The 12,504-nt window shown below is 39.5% G+C and overlaps 1 protein-coding gene across 6 annotated transcripts in view; it reads left to right on the top strand.

The window, feature by feature from the left end:
• LOC140399196 (disabled homolog 2-interacting protein-like) overlaps nt 1-12,504 on the top strand; it is a 1,161,885-nt gene that overhangs the window by 292,708 nt on the left and 856,673 nt on the right. For 2 of the 6 annotated variants that reach the window (XM_072488545.1, XM_072488544.1), the window contains exon 1: nt 8,852-9,139. The exons of the other annotated variants lie outside the window; for them this stretch is intronic. The gene's annotated coding sequence lies outside the window, so the exon portion shown is untranslated. Of the gene's footprint in view, nt 1-8,851; nt 9,140-12,504 lie in introns of those variants that run through there. 6 annotated transcript variants of the gene reach the window in all.

Below are 12,504 nucleotides of genomic sequence, written 5' to 3'. Positions count from 1 at the left end.
AGTGTCTTATGGACAATGGCTCTTTCAGAGGCTGAGAAGTTTTTGGGGGTGGAGACGGTCACACGCAGTACCTTATGGACAGAGACTAAAAGCAGACTGTTAGATTTGGCAAAAACATTGCAGTTAACATGACAAAATGTGAAAAGATGAGGTAATTATGGCGGTGGCTAAGCATTTAAAGTTGCCTGAGATACAGTTTGATTCATTGGAAATGGCAAAAATTCAGTTGCAAATTAAACAAATGGAACATGAGAAATAATTAAAGCAGCTTGAATACGAAAGAGAGAGGCAAGAGAAAGAGAGAGAGAGGGGAAAAGAGAGCGAGGGAAGAAAAAGAAAAGGAGAAAAGAAAGAATAGCCCTAGCAGAACAAAAAGAAAGAGAAAGGGGGATACAGAACAGGGAAAAAGATAAAGAGAGAGAGTTTGAACTTCAGAAAATGGCCATGAAACATGACAGTCAGTTAAAATTGGCAGACGTAAAGGGAAACATACAGTTGGATGATAGTGAGAAAGAGCGTCATAGTCAAAGGCTTGGTGGGGATCTATTTAAATATGTCCAAGCATTGCCAAGGTTTGATGAGAAGGCGGTAGATGCCTTTTTCATTTCATTTGAGAAGGTGGCTAAACAAATCAAATGGCCACAGGACATGTGGCTATTACTGATTCAAACAAAGCTGATAGGTAGAGCTAGTGAAGTGTTTGCATCACTACCTGAGGAGGTATCTGGGACGTATGAGGAGGTGAAAAAGTCTTAGGTGCATATGAACTAGTGCCTGAAGCCTACAGCCAAAGGTTTAGAAATTTAAGGAAAGAATTTGGTCAAACATTCATGGAGTTTGAAAGGATCAATAGGGTCATTTTGATAGGTGGATAAGGATCTTTGAAAATAGACCAAACGTATGAAGCTCTCGGAGAAATTATACTTTTGGAGGAGTTTAAAAATTCAATTCCTGATGTAGTGAGAACTCATGTGGAAGAGCAGAGGGTGAAAACTGCGAGATTAGCAGCAGAAATGACAGATAATTATGAATTAGTTCATAAATCAAAGCTTGGTTTCCGACGTCAGTTTCAGCCTGTGAGGGACAGAAACTGCGGACATGAGAAATACTCACGTGGTAGAGGCAAAGGTGATCTGATGGGAGATAATAAGGAGAGTGTACCTCAGATTAAAAAAGAAATCCAGGAGGTGGAAAAGAAATGAAAAGTTTCAAATGTTTTCACTGTAATAAACTAGGCCATGTAAAGTCACAGTGTTGGTGGGTGAAGAAAATCCCTGGGAAGGTTGATGTGGTAAAACAGGATAAGACAGTGGGGTTTGTTAAAGTGGTGAAGGAAAGCCCAAGTGAAGCAAAGGAAGTGCAAAAGATTGTACAGCCTGATCAAGAAGTGATTGATAAGAGGTGCCAGATCGCTTTAAAGAATTTACTTGTGTGGTTAAAGTTTACTCATGCGTATCAGGAGGAGCAGGTAAAGAAGTCACAATTTTAAGAGATACGGGAGCGGGTCAATCTTTAATGGTAAGAGATGAGGAGTTGTGTGTTTGGGAAGAATGTTGCCAGAAAAGGTGGTAATATGTGGAATTCAGGGTCAGAGGAGTAGTGTTAATTATATAACACTATAATTAGTGTTGGAAAGTCCTGTGAAGAGTGGTGAAGTCGCAGTAGGAGTAACAGAGAAACTATCTTGTCCAGGAATACAGTTGATCTTGGGTAATGATATAGCTGGATCGCAGGTGGGAGTGATGCCTACTGTGGTTGATAAGCCAGTGGAAAATCAGACAACTAAAGTGTTGAAGGACGAATATCCTGGGATTTTTCTGGATTGTGTAGTAACAAGGTCGCAAAGTCACAGGTTAAGACAAGAGGAGAAATCAAAGAGTGAAGATGAAGTTGAAGTGCAATTATCAGAAACGATTTTTGATCAGATGGTTGAAAAGGAACAAGTGGAGGATGAGGCAGATATTTTTAGTTCAGGGAAATTGGCGGAGTTACAATAGAAAGATATAGAAATAAAACGGATGTATGGGAAAGCATTCACAGAAGAGGAATCTGAGTGTATACCAGAGTGTTATTACTGTAAAAGTGATGTCTTGCTGAGAAAATGGAGACCTTTACATATGCAGGCAGATGAAAATGGGCAGAAGTTCATCAAGTAGTATTACCGGTAGGGTATAGAAAGGAGGTGTTGCGAGTTGCACATGAGGTACCAGTGAGAGGTCATTTGGGAATAAGGAAAACTCAGGCTAAAATCCAAAAACATTTTTATTGGCCTGGACTACATAAAGATGTAGTTAAATTGATAAAACCAGCGCCCTTAATACCCACTCCAGCATTTGAGGAACCTTTTACAAGGGTCCTAATTGATTGCGTAGGACCGTTTCCTAAAATGAAAAGTGGGAATCAATATCTTTTGACGATAATGGATGTGTCTACTAGGTTTCCAGAGGCCATTCCAGTACGTAATATTACAGCTAAAAAAATTGTGGAGGAATTACTTAAATTCTTTACTAGATACGGACTACCCACAGAAATACAATCGGATCAAGAATCGAATTTTACCTCCAGGTTATTCAAAGAAGTTATGGATAGCTTCGGAATAAAACAATTTCATAGATTATCATAGAATTTACAGTGCAGAAGGAGGCCATTCGGCCCATCGAGTCTGCACCGGCTCTTGGAAAGAGCACCCTACCCAAGGTCAACACCGCCACCCTATCCCCATAACCCAGTAACCCCACCCAACACTAAGTGCAATTTTGGACACGAAGGGCAATTTATCATGTCCAATCCACCTAACCTGCACATCTTTGGACTGTGAGAGGAAACCAGAGCACCCGGAGGAAACGCACGCACACACGGGGAGGATGTGCAGACTCCGCACAGACAGTGACCCAAGCCAGAATCGAACCTGGGACCCTGGAACTGTGAAGCAATTGTGCTATCCACAAGGCTACCGTGCTGCCCCTTTCTTCTGCCCTTTTCAACTGCGTACCATCCAGAATCGCAGGGAGCATTAGAAAGGTGGCATCAGACATTAAATAGAATGTTGAGGGCTTATTGTCAAGATTATCCAGAGGATTGGGATAAAGGAATTCCATTCGTACTGTTTGCAATTAGTGATGCACCTAATGAGTCAACCAAATTTAGTCCTTTTGAACCAAATTTTGGTCATGAGGTAAGATTGATGAAGGAAGAATTGGTGTGAGAGAAATCGGAAGTTACATTATTGGATTACGTGTCAAATTTTAGGGAACGATTAAATAGAGCAGGAGAATTGGCTAGAGAACATTTAAAAATTGCACAAAACGTGATGAAGCGGGCAGCGGATAAGAAGTCTAAAGTTCGTAATTTTGCCTGTGGAGATAAAGTTTTAGTATTGTTACCAGTGGTAGGTGAACCTTTAAAAGCTAGATTTTGTGGACCTTATCAGATTGAAAGGAAATTAAGTGAGGTGAATTATGTGGTAAAAACACCAGATAGAAGGAAGACTCACCGAGTGTGTCATGTGAATATGCTTAAAAGGTACTTTGAAAGAGAAGAGAAAAAGGAGGAGGTTTTAATGATTCTAACTCAAAGTGACGAACCAAATCCAGATGACTGTGAATTTGGCAAACCTCCAATTAAATTGGAAAACGAGGATGTTCTTTAAAATTGGGATAAATTGTTGAGTTACCTTCCAGAGGAAAAACGGGCTGACGTGAAAGAGTCATTGATATCACATGGGCAAGTTTGTGGAGATAAATTGGGAAGTACTAAAATGGCTATACATGATGTGGATGTGGGAAATGCTGTTCCAATCAAACAACATCCATATAGACTTAACCCTTTAAAATTGGCACAGGTTAACAAGGAGATTGAGAGTATGCTTAAAAATGGCATAATTGAAATGGGTTGTAGCCAATGGAGCTCACCCATAGTGATGGTACCTAAACCAGATGGTACCCAACGGTTGTGTGTGGACTATAGAAAGGTTAATGCAGTTACAAGAACGGACTCTTATCCTATCCCACGTTTGGAGGATTGCGTTGAGAAAGTGGGACAATCAGCTTTTATTTCCAAACTGGATTTACTTAAAAGGTTACTGGCAGGTACCTTTATCCGAAAGGACAAAGGAGATTTCAGCTTTTGTGACTCCAGATGGTATATACCAATTCAAAGTTATGCTATTTGGCATGAAAAACGCCCCAGCCACATTTCAACGGTTAACTTACAAAGTTGTTTCAGGATTACCCAATTGCGCGGTATACATAGACGATCTGGTAATTTTCAGCCAGACATGGATCGAACATTTAAAACATCTGATGGAGTTATTCGATCGACTTCAAGAGGCGGGTTTGGTGATAAACCTAGCCAAAAGTGAATTTGGAAAAGCCCAAGTAATTTTCCTTGGTCATACAATTGGACAGGGTCGAATGGTCACACAGGATGTGAAACCAACAGTTATTGAGGAGTTTTCAATACCCTCAAGACGAAGGAAAATAATGCGATTTCTTGGCATGAGTGGATTTGATCGAACATTTGTGCAAACGTTTTTTAGCGTGATTGCTCCACTGATGGACTTTCTGAAGAAACGTCAAAAATTTCAGTGGACAGCAGACTTTGAACAGGCATTTGACTGCCTGAAAGCAGTGATAACCAATTCTCCTGTGTTGGAGAATTACAAGGGACTCTGTGATCAGATTGAACTAAAGTATCTGACTTTAAAGAGAAATGCCAAGGCGTAGAGAAATGCACGGATCGTGCAGGGACCTTCTTGTTCAAAGAGACTATCAATCGCGAAGGATTTCCGTTGGAGGAAGAAAAAAAAAAAAGGACTATATTATTATACCTGTTTGCGTGTTGTTTTTTGAAACGAAAAAGTATATTTACTGTGTGCATTTCTTAAAGGATATTGAAAAGGTGGAAAATGAAACCATCTTGAAGTTGATGGTTTTTTTTTCTTGGGGGGGGGGGGGAGATGTCATGTGAGAGTACCTTTAAGAAATGAGTGTTTATAAAGGGTGTGTATATAAATATCTGTAGTGAGAGTACCTTTAAGAAATGGGTGTTTATTACTGCAGTGATGTCAGAGTGTGGGTGGAGCTGGGCTGTCTGTCAGCTTTTTACTTTTGTTTTTGAGCAGGCTGCAGGGGGTGTTTTAGTTTCATTTTCAGTGTTGGAGCTGAAGCCAGACAGAGCAGGTGTACTGTTGTTCTCTCTGCCATGAAAAGACTAACTCTTGATCATTTGGTGAATTCAGAATTATAAATGTTCTCAGTAGTGAATGTAAACCTAATGTGTTTCTGTTAAAAGGTGTTTTAAGTCTTATGGATATTAAAAGGAAAGCTTTAAGAATTACTTAGTGTTATAGTCTTTGGGGGTTGTATTTGAATTGGTGGTTGCTAAGATGTTCACTGTATGTTTTAAAAAGGTTAACTTGAATTCATAGAATAAACATTGTTTTGCTTTAAAAAATACTTTTCCATTTCTGCTGTACCACACCTGTAGAGTGGGCCGTGTGCTCCCCTTACCACAATCTATTAAAAGTTGTGGGTCAGGTGAACTCCATGATACATTTTGGGGTTCTCTAAACCCTGGGCCATAACATTTGTATCTAATCCCAATGAAGTTTTGTTTCTGGATACATTTTAAAAATCTCACCTTTTGACTTGTGCTCTTGCACAAATCATCATTTGCTGTTGGAAAATAAGAAAAACTATTTTTCACATATATATATATATATATATATATATGTGTTAAATCCAAGTAGATGTACTTTAGTGAGTAGAAATTTCAAATGTTTTTGCTGGTTAACAAACTAAGTTTAACTACTATGGAAAGTATTTACAACATGCTACTCTACAATTATATCACATGATGTTTTATATTGAATTAAAGGGCACACCCTCCCACAAATGTTGTGTTGGCCAAAATAGTAAAATGTTGAATAAATTTAGATTATGGTTGAAGTTGAAAGTATGAAATAAGACTGCTGGAAACAAAGTCTTGAGTAAGGCCTACCAAGGTACTGTATGACGACAAAGGTTCAGATTTCGACGTCAGTTCTATTATAGCAAACCTAATTTATGGAGGTAAAACTGTGAAATACTTTGACACTGTTGCTGAGTCACAAGTGCACTTTTGTAGGACTGAATTTTGCATCCACTGTGTGTTAAGACTGTTGGGCCACACGGTTATGGTTTTGTGGCTAATGCAATGGTTCTCACTGTCCACTTTAAAGAAGGCTTTGGGTTGAAGGAAATCAACCTCTTGGATGTAGCCCTTCTAATACTTGAAGAACAATATAAATACAAGCGTTTGTTGTAGCAAAATGAGCCTTAAAATAGACGGGTATGTGTTTCCATGTGTCTATAAGCTGAGGAGACAATTGAATAATCTGGTTTGTCAGTAATTTTAACTATTTGCATGTGCCAAGACTACATTGTGATCATTTTTGTAATTATTTTCTGCTGCAACGTGTCTTGCTTTTGCCTTCAAGAAGTACATCCCATCTTCGCCCAACATCAACCTGCTTGTTTTTCTTCCTTCCCCCGAATTCGAGCTCGGGTTTTGAGGCCAATTGTTTGACTACTGACGTCAATTTACTGGCAAAATTGTTTAATAAAACAATAAAAATTTGAAATTTGTCACCCTTAGTGCTTGAGGGTAGAGGTGGACTGTGATCAGTAATCAAAACACAGCAACAAGGAACACCCCATGTGCAAACAATGGCAGATGACGCACGGGCAGTGTGCAATTTTACTGCAGGACATATGCCATTGTCACTTTTTTAAAAACTTAATTTAGACGTTTTTTTTCCTGCATTTTCTAAAGTTGGCTTCTATTTTGCATTCTTAAAACCACAGATAAGTGAAAATTTGGGCCCTCAATCGGTGAACTGGTATACAAGGATAAGTTAATTTGCCAGAAAATCATAAATGGTGGGATATTACTGTACTGCAGGTGACAGTTACCTAATGCTGATTTGCCATATTTCTAACTAGTAATTGTTAATGATATTTGTCAAGTACACTTATGTCTATATAGAGAAATAGTTGCCCTGTTTAAAAATTGCTTGAAAAGGAAATTTTGCATTGTATTTGGGAGAATTTCCTTCATTTTTTTATGGTAGAAGGGAATGTGGAAATGTGGAGTTAAGGTTCCAATCCGATCAGCCAAGTGGCCTACTCCTCTTAATGTTCGTATGAATCCCATAACTTCAGTTCGATGCCCAAAGGCAGGTCGTTGGCAATTAGTTGCTGAACTACAGCAAAGTGATGTTTTTTTTCTTACTACAGAATGGATGAGGAGGCAGGCCCAGAGTCTATCTCAGCCAGAACAGCGATTGAATCCATGCTATTGGTGTTCATCTGATCTGTGTGGAGAACTGAGCTAATCAGCCCACATGATTCCCATATATTTTTATTTATTTATATTGCCGTATAGTGTGAAGCACATAGGCACAGAATTAAAAAGAAAAACCATCACCAACATCAGACAATACATACATAGAAATCACACTATGGGAACGATTCTCCACTAACAAGGTAGATCAGCACTTAAACAGCACTTGCACAACCAGACCCCCTCAGCTCGTACCCATGGCGCCGACATGACTGCCTCAAGGTTTGGAGACGCGGACCTGGGAAGGCTCCTAGATGCTGCGGAGGCCAAGAGGGATGTCCTGTTTCCCCGAGTGTCCACCCGGAAGGTGCCAGAGAGCAGCCAGTGCCGCCTATGATGATCTATTTTACAATAATAATAATTTTCATTGTCACAACTAGGCTTACATTAACACTGCAATGAAGTTACTGTGAAAAGCTCCTAGTCGCCACATTCTGGCGCCTCTTTGGTTATACAGAGGAAGAATTCCGAATAACCAAATTACCTAACAGCACATCTTTCAGGACTTGTGGGAGGAAACCGGAGCACCCGGAGGAAAGCCATGCAAACACAGAGAGATTGTGCAGACTCTGCACAGACAGTGACCCAAGCCGGGAATCAAACCTGGGACCCTGGCGCATTGAAGCAACTGTGCTAACCACTGTGCTACCGTGCTGCCCACATGAGAACACGAGAATTAAAATTTTGATATTGGGTGGAATAATTTCTTGGGGAATTAACACCAGCAATATATTCAGTAGAAGTTGATTGTACAACAAACTAACAAGTCTAGATGTTCTGCTTGATGGCACAATTCTATGTTAATTACCATATTTAATTTGTGTTAAGCGTAGATTTAAAAAAATATATATTTTTATTCTCCTTTTTCACATTTTCATCCAAATTTACATCCACCAACAAACAATCAACGGTAACAAATACAATGTCAATCCTCCGGCCAACAATTCCTCCGGCCAACAATTCCTCCCTCCCACCAACCACCCAAACAACCCTCAGCATTTTAAATACAAACATCAAAGAAAAGGATCCAGGAATCCACCATCCACCCATACATAGTCACCAACAGTTAAGCGTTGATTTTTGCCAGTTCATTTCAGAGGTCCATTAATATGAAGTTTCTGTTTTGAATTATATGCACAATAAAAGACAAGATTTTTTAATAATGTGCTTGCTTACATGAAGTCTTTTGAAATACTAATGGCAAATGTATTTGTATGTAGCAATATTCCCTAAACAGGTGCTTATTCTATTATGTATTCTCCATTTTAAAAGCACGTCCCACTTTTGTCTGGAATAGCTGTTAGTCTGTATGCTTTCCCATTGTCGAAAGCTGTAATGTTGTCTGTGAGACGCGAGGCTATTGAATGCAGTCTCTTGAAAAGCCCTTGGTGATTGGCTGTCACGGAGGAATTCAGCTTGGAGAGAATGTGTGAACACCATCTGCTGTAGGGGGTTGCAGCCAGTGTGCAGCTGGCTCTGCAGGCTTTCAGCTGAAGAGACTGTAGGAACTCCTGGTTTAACTTGCAAGTTTCTAAACTTTAGCCATTTTTCTCGTGTTTTATCTATTGAGTATTGTTCTTGCTTGCTGTGACCAATTTAGGTGCTGTTACTTCCAATTCTCTTTAATTACCAAGTTAAATTGAAAGAGGGAAATTACAAAAGGATGGCAACTTGTAGGTTTTGGCCTCGGATATGAAGAGGGAAATCCAGCATTCTTTTAGGCATCGGTTCATGCCTAGTTAATCAGCGGATAAAGGTACGGTCTTGTTCCAAATAAATAGCTTTAAATAAAACGCTAACAATTTTCATGTTTTCAGAGTCTGTGTGAGAGTGATTGCTGCTTCTCCAACAAGTCCTTGTTTGCTGATTTGTAAAACAGATGGACTCTTTTTAGCACTAACTTTACATGAAGTTCCTTGAGATTTCTTTTTATTTTGGTTCATTAAGTTTGGCGTGATTTCACATATCTTTTTTATTAACAAAAAGTGGAATATTTTTTCTTGTGTTATTGTGTTTCTTTAGGTCCCACAGTGTAATTCTTCCGCAAATCCTGTTGGGAGTACTGACGACTGTCTGCAACTGCTACTCACCCCTATTTAAACGTAATTAGGATTAAAGCATTCCTGGTTGATTTGTTTTTGTTGCATTGTAACCTACATGTTGCTTGTCACTCTAAGAACTATAGTATGTTAATGACTTTTTAATTTCTGAATAATGATTGCTTAATTTGCAAGGAGATGAGCAGTCATTTTTATTTCTTTCAACTGCCCCCCTAACCCACTCTGCTTCTCATCCTCATTTTTTCTTAGCGTGAACAAATGCACTTTCAGAAGTTCTCGGATGACAATTAGGTGTAAGAACCCTGCTGCCTTTCCCTCTGCCAAAGCTAGCTTGGGGTTGATGAGGCCAATGGTTACAAATCCTGCCACCCTGGTTAGTTCAGCATAGCTGCGACTTTAAAAAAATTCATATATGGAATTCTGGCGTCATTGGCCAGGTCATCATTCATTGCCCGTCCCCTAGTTGCCCTTGAGCAGGTGGTGGCGAACTGCCTTCTTGAAACCATTGCAGTCCTTGAGGTGTAGGTACACCCACTGTGCTACCTGGGAAGGAATTTCAGGCTTTTAACCTAGCAACAATGAAGGAATGACGATATTTTCCGAGTTATAATGATGAGTGACTTGGAGGGGAACCTGATGTGTCCTTCTAGATGGTAATGGTGGGTTTGGAAGGTACTACCTAAGGAACCTTGGTGTGTCCCTGCAGTACATCTTGTAGATGGCAAACATGGGATTTAACTGGAACCTTCCTGATTTGTATGATTTAACTGCCTATTAGATAAACTTGTTTGAGTTATCAGACCATGGGCAGTCAGATGTTTGATGGCTTCCCGATTGTGAATGTAAATAGGCACTTGTGTTGTGATATTATGTACATTCAAAGTGAGCTTTTCTAGGGTAGCATAGTTTTAACTATTTTGAAATCTTTGTATTTACCCCTGACTGAGGCAGGTTCAGCTATCAGCCCAGCTGCAAATGTAAAACTAATTTTAAAAATATTTCTAATTGTTTAATACAGAAAATATTGTAGCTACAAACTGACAACAATGAATTCAAATGCATGTTGCAATATTATTTATTTTCATTGTTCTCCATTCTTAATGGTGGGTAGACATATTATGAGGCCTATACTTGTACCAATCCTCTGGGAGTGTTAGAGTGGTCAAAGCTAATATAACCTCCAGATTTCCCACCTTTGGCTACCCAAATGCAATTGGAATGTCAATGAGAATTGACCGCATTGACCCACAACCTACCTCTGTCATGCTTTTCTTCTGGCCCGACAGACTCTGACTTTTTAATTCATTGAAAAACAAAGCCATGCCTACGTTGAATATGGTGCATTTGCGACTTTTGTATCTGGAATGATATAAGTCAAATCATTTCAAATTTACTTTCATATAATGATTCTAATCTTGAGAAATTGTACAATAGCCAATATAATTTGCCTTGCCTAACTGGTTTTTCTTGACTACCTTTTTCGTAAAAGTAGTGGGATACTCTTGCTGAGAGATTGTATGAAGAGAAACAAGCTATGAGAGACTTACAAATTCAGATGCATATATTTTAAAATTAGTAAGCATCAAAAGCAGCATGAGAATGCATACATCTTAATATATATTAAATAGAACATGGTAAAATGCTGCTGGGGGAAAAATCCTATCACAGTCCTGCCATGTAATCTAATATTGAGATTCTGCATAACAGTCAGCCATAATACTTTTGATGGATTGTGTCAATCCTGTACCTTGGTTCAATCTGCTTGGAAGAAAATTAAAAACTCATATGAAATAGTTTGCTTTGATTCTCCTCTCACTACCACTTCCTCTACTTCCCAAAGATTTCCTTTACACTCACAAGGACAGTAGGTATTCAGAGCTAAACATTCAACATCTCACATATTGTAATTGTGGCTCCAGTGGATATCACCAGGCATTTGACTTAAAAGCAGGCTCAATCGTGCACGTGCCCAATTTCCACACTTGTTCATTTTTTTTAATGACTTGATACATTGCTACAGTTCACTTTCAGTTTTCATGTTTATATGCTGCAATCCCCTAAATGTCATTGTAATTACTGTCATGTTAAAATTTTCTTAACTATATAGTATTGGTTGATAACTAAAAGCAGATGATGTTGGGTAGAGTATGACTTCCGCTGTTTATTCATCCATTTTACTTCGGTTCTTCAGAAGTTTTTTTATTCCATCCTTGTCAGTAGAATGAAATGCCATGGGCCCATGGGCCATCAAGGCACTTTGTATGCTGCTAATTTTTAACATTTAAAAAAAATTAATTCTTGGGAGGTGAATCTTATTGCCCAGCTCTAATTACCTTTGAGAAGATGGTGGTGAGCCATTCTCTAATGCAGTCCATCTGGTGTAGGTGAATGCACAATGCTGGAAGGAAGAGTGTTCCAGGATTTCTACGCAGAGACAGTGAAAAATCAATGATATAATTCCGAGTCAGAATGCTTGTCGTGCTCGGAAGGTAACTTTCAGGTGGCAGTGTTCCATGCATTTGCTGGCCTTGTTCTTGGTGGCCAAGGCTGAGGGTTTGGAACCGACTGCTGCCAATTTGCACAAGTGATGGAGGGAATGAATCTTTAGAGTGGACAATGGGATGCCAGTCAAGCGGGCTGCTTTGTAAATGATGGTCGTTGACCTTCTTGAGTGTTGTTGGAGCTGCACTCATCCAGACAAGTGGAAAATATTCCTTCTTCTTCAGCAACCAACAGCGTTGATGGTACCTCTCCAGGGCCTTGTGGTGGCGTCTGTACGTAATCCAAGTTTCTGAGCCGTATAGAAGAGATGGGAGGACAGCCACCTTGTACACTAGGATCTTGGTGTCAGCACGGATGTTGAAGTCATTAAAGACTCTCGCCCTTCGGCATCTGAAGGAGGCGTTCACTGATTGGATCTGAAGGAGGCGTTCACTGATTGGATACAATGTTGGATCGCCGCATCGATATCAGCCTTAGAGGAGAGGTGGCTACCCAGGTATGGAGAATATTCCATATTTGGTAGGGATTCTCCATTGATCTTGATGGAGGGAGAGTCCGG

This window comes from Scyliorhinus torazame, chromosome 22 (genome assembly GCF_047496885.1).
Source record: "Scyliorhinus torazame isolate Kashiwa2021f chromosome 22, sScyTor2.1, whole genome shotgun sequence".
Taxonomy (NCBI): domain Eukaryota; kingdom Metazoa; phylum Chordata; class Chondrichthyes; order Carcharhiniformes; family Scyliorhinidae; genus Scyliorhinus; species Scyliorhinus torazame.
Note: the sequence above shows the minus strand (reverse complement) of the source record. Positions and strands in the feature narration are given on the sequence as shown.